The sequence below is a fragment of the Arachis hypogaea genome, chromosome 14 (genome assembly GCF_003086295.3).
Source record: "Arachis hypogaea cultivar Tifrunner chromosome 14, arahy.Tifrunner.gnm2.J5K5, whole genome shotgun sequence".
NCBI lineage: Eukaryota > Viridiplantae > Streptophyta > Magnoliopsida > Fabales > Fabaceae > Arachis > Arachis hypogaea.
The window spans coordinates 16,952,328-16,956,511 of record NC_092049.1 but is presented as its reverse complement, the minus strand read 5'-3'; the positions used below and the strand labels follow the sequence as shown (position 1 = coordinate 16,956,511).

At 41.1% G+C, this 4,184-nt stretch overlaps 1 non-coding gene across 1 annotated transcript; it reads left to right on the top strand.

The window, feature by feature from the left end:
- Nucleotides 1–2,999: 2,999 nt before the first annotated feature.
- LOC112746093 (small nucleolar RNA R71) lies at nucleotides 3,000–3,107 on the top strand. Its single transcript, XR_003173992.1, has one exon. It is a non-coding gene; the product is annotated as a small nucleolar RNA R71 (small nucleolar RNA).
- The last annotated feature ends 1,077 nt before the right edge of the window (nucleotides 3,108–4,184 follow it).

Sequence of the window (4,184 nt, the reverse complement as noted above, 5' to 3'; positions counted from 1 at the left end):
AATCGCCCCCAGCGTATTCTGTTATTTCTGCAGATCGCGCAGGTCACGCGTACACGTCATCCACGCGTTCGCGTCATTCGGCATTTTTCCTTGCCACGCGTTTGCATCGTTCACGGGTTTGCGTCATTCGTGCAGACTCCAATCCACGCGTTTACGTCAGGCACGCATCCGCGTCGTTGCGAATTCTCCATTTCACGCGTTTGCGTGGGCCATGCGCTCGCGTCATTGCTCGCTGGTCATCTCCTTAGTTTCTTGTGTTCCTTCCATTTTTGCAAGTCTCCTATCTAATTTCCAAATCATTCGTGCCCTGTGAAGCCTGAAACACTTAACACACGGATCATGGCATCGAATGGGATAAAGGAGAATTAAAATACATAATTAAAAGTCTCTAGGAAGCAAGTTTTCAATCATAAACAATTTTGGGAAGGAATTGTAAATACATGCTAATCATATGAATAAGTGGGTAAAGATTTGATAAAACCACACAATTAAACACAATATAAATCATAAAATAATGGTTTATCAACCTCCCCACACTTAAACATTAGCATGTCTTCATGCTTAGTTGAAGGAGATAATATAAATGAGTAGGAAAATGTAAAACTCATGAAATGCAATGCAACCTATATATATATATATGCAACTATATGCTTTTTGTCTACTTGGTTAAAAGTAAATAAGCTCTTCAAGACAAATATAAATTAGATTTCACTAACTCAATTCATATAGTAAATACAGGTAACATTGTAAGAAGACAGCTCATGAAAGCAGGGAACATAGAATTAAGCACTGAACCCTCACTGACGGACAGGCTTTGCTCCCTCTTCTAAGAATATTCTATGTTCACAAACTTGGGGGCTGATGCCTACTATATCCACCAAGTTCCATCCAATTACTTTCTTATGTTTTCTCAGCACACTGAGTAGTTGTTCTTCTTGTTGAGAAGTGAGTTCCTGTGCAATGATAACTGGAAACTTCAGCTTGTCCTCAAGGTAAGCATACTTGAGGTGTGGAGGAAGGGGCTTTAGCTTTAATTTCTGCTCATAGCTAGGCTCTGGATCATCCGGGACTGGTAATAATGGTAAAGTGTTCTCATTGTTTTCAGAAAGTGTCTCCACACTTGGACCTTGCTCCATGTACTTCTCTTCTAATTCTTCCTGGTGAACTTCAGCTACAGTTTCATCAATAATGTCACACTGGAAGATAGAATGATCTTCCGGAGGATGCTTCATAGCTTCATTTAAACTGAAACTCACTGTTCTGCCATCTATCTCAAAGGAGTAAGTTCCTGAGAATGCATCCAGCTTGAACTTTGAAGTTTTCAGGAATGGTCTTCCAAGCAGGATTGATGATGGTCTTCCTGAGTCATTAGGGGGAATTTCCAGGATATAGAAATCAATGGGAAATGTGAGCCCCTTAATGCTCACTAATACATCTTCAACAATTCCAACTACTGTAATAATGCTTTTATCTGCTAACACAAAATGAGCTGCCGACCTTTTTAAGGGAGGGAGCCTCAAAGTATCATATATAGACAAAGGCATTATACTAACACATGATCCTAAATCACACATACAGTCAGAAAATATCACACCTCCAATGGTACAGCTAACCATACATGGACCTGGATCACTACATTTTTCAGGTATTCCCCCCATTAAAGCAGATATAGAACTACCTAAAGGAATAGTTTCTAATTCATTAATTTTATCTTTATGTATGCACAAATCCTTTAGAAACTTTGCGTATTTAGGTACCTGTTGAATAACATCAAAGAGGAGAACAGTTACCTCGACCTTTTTGAATATTTCCACCATTTTGGGGTCAAGTTCCATCTGTTTTCTGGGCTTCCTTGGAAGTTGTGGAAATAGAATAGGAGGGGCGTGATTTGTAGCTTCAGCATCCCTTGGGGATTCATTCTGTGGTTAAGTTTCCTCTTCTTCAACTATGTCTTGTACGTTCTCTTCCTCTTCAGCATCTTCCACTTCCAGAACATCCTCGGCTGGCACATTTTCTGGTGGGTTTGGCTCCTTATGGTTCCTCTCCTGTAATATGGTTCCGGACCTCAAAGTGATGGCGTTGATGCCACCTTTGGGATTAGGCAGTGGTTGAGAAGGAATTCCATTAGAGCTTGAAGGTTGATGTGTGGAATTAAGTGAGGAATCCATCCGGGAGACGAGAGCTTATAAAGTGGCAGTCAAGCCATTCAGACTAGAGTTCAGCTGCGCCTGCATGTCTTGTTGTCCTTGCGCAAGAGAACGGAGCATCTCGTCATTTGATGATGAATTAGAATAAGCAGTCTGAGAAACTTGTTGTTGGGTTTGCTGGGGTCCTTGTGATTGTCTTAGGTGAGGTGCCCTATAAGGTTGGTTCTGATTCTGCTGTCTGTTGTTATTGTTATTCCACCTCTGGTTTCTATTATTGTCTCTGCCTCCTCTATTAAAGTTATCCCTCCAGCCATGGTTAGAATTATCTCTCCAGCCTTGGTTGGAGTTGTCCTGCCATCCATGGTTATTGTTGCCACCTTGGTTGTAGTTGCCACCTTGTTGATTGTATCCTTGATTCGAGCGGTCATAAAAGTTGTGAGTGGCTGCCACAGTGTTGTCTTCCTAGAGCTGCGGGCATTCATCAGTATAATGACTATAATCAGCACAGATTCCGCATACTCTTTGTGGAACCAACTGTTGGCTTTGTTGTGGTGAAGGCTGAGCTTGTTGTGCTTGTTTTTGGTTCAACTGTATCTGTTTCAGTAGGTTGGTCATTTCACATATACTCTGTGTCAGAGCAGTAGTTTCTTTGCTAGAGGAAATCTCTGCAACAGCTTTGGGGTTGTGCCTCTGTCTGTGATTCCTAGTGGACTCAGCTAAGTCGCTGATCAGTTGCCATGCTTCATCTGCGGTTTTGTACTTTTTCAAAGAACCATTACTAGCACCTTCCAGTGTAGTCTTATCCTGGGGGTTCATGCCTTGGGTGAAGTAGCTGATCAATACTAGTTTACCAATCATGTGATGGGGACATGCGTCCAGGAGATTGTTGAAGCGCTCCCAATATTCATAGAGAGTCTCTGATTCACCTTGACCAATGCAGGAGATCTCTTTTCTCAGTCTATCTGTGACTTCAGCTGGGAAGTATTTTTCCAAAAATTCTCTCCTGAGTGTATCCCAGTTGGTAACAATTGCTTCAGGTTGGGAGTAGTACCACTCCCTCGCCTTTCCCTCAAGAGAAAACAGAAAAGCGGTTAACAAAATAGAAGTTTCATTTGCACCATGACGCCTAACAGTAGAACAGGCTGTCTGGAAATCCCTAAGGTGCTTGATAGGCTCTTGAGCAGGTAAGCCATGAAACTTGGGCATCAAGTTGATCAGTGCGGTTTTTAGTTCAAAATCTGCAGCTGCACTCGGGTGATGCACTTGATACGGCTGTAGTGTAAAATATGGGGCTCCTGCCTCCTGGAGAGTAATCCTCCTAGGTGCTGCCATGTTTCTTGCACGTAAATCAACTAGATCAGTAGTAAATGAGCTTGTCTCGCTCTCAGATTGCGGTTCAGATTCGCCCTCAAATGAGACTGGTGAATTGATAATAATCACTTCACCACCCTCAGAGGCTAACCGACGTCGAGTTCGTCTAATATATGAAAGAGTTCTTTCAATTTTAAGATCGAATGGGACTAAACTCGGATCAGGCAATGAACGCGTCATTCAATGAGAAAGACATGTAACTCATGGTAATAGAAATAAAAATAAAATATGCAAATAAAAATAAAATATATACACTAATTAATAATTTAGCACACTATTGCAACTCCCCGGCAACGGCGCCAAAAATTGATGCGTGGCAGAAGTTAACCAATTTAGAGATTTCAATTAAGAGGACAGCGTTGCACGTATAGCTCTTAACCGGCTCAGATCTGCCTCACCAATTTAAAAAAGGGTTGTCACAAATTTTAGAAATAAAATACTGGGAGTATGAGTCCCAGGTCGTCTCCCAATGAGTTGCAGGAAAGAGTGCTATTTTATCAACTAGGGGTTTTCAGAAAAATTGAGTTTTGATAACAAGTAATTAAAATGATTAAAAATTAAAGTAATAAAAATAAACTAAGAATAGTTATTGATACTCTGAATAAAAGGCCTTGACCGGGGAAATAATTAAATGGAATCTCTATCCTTGTTGGAATCTTCTCAAGT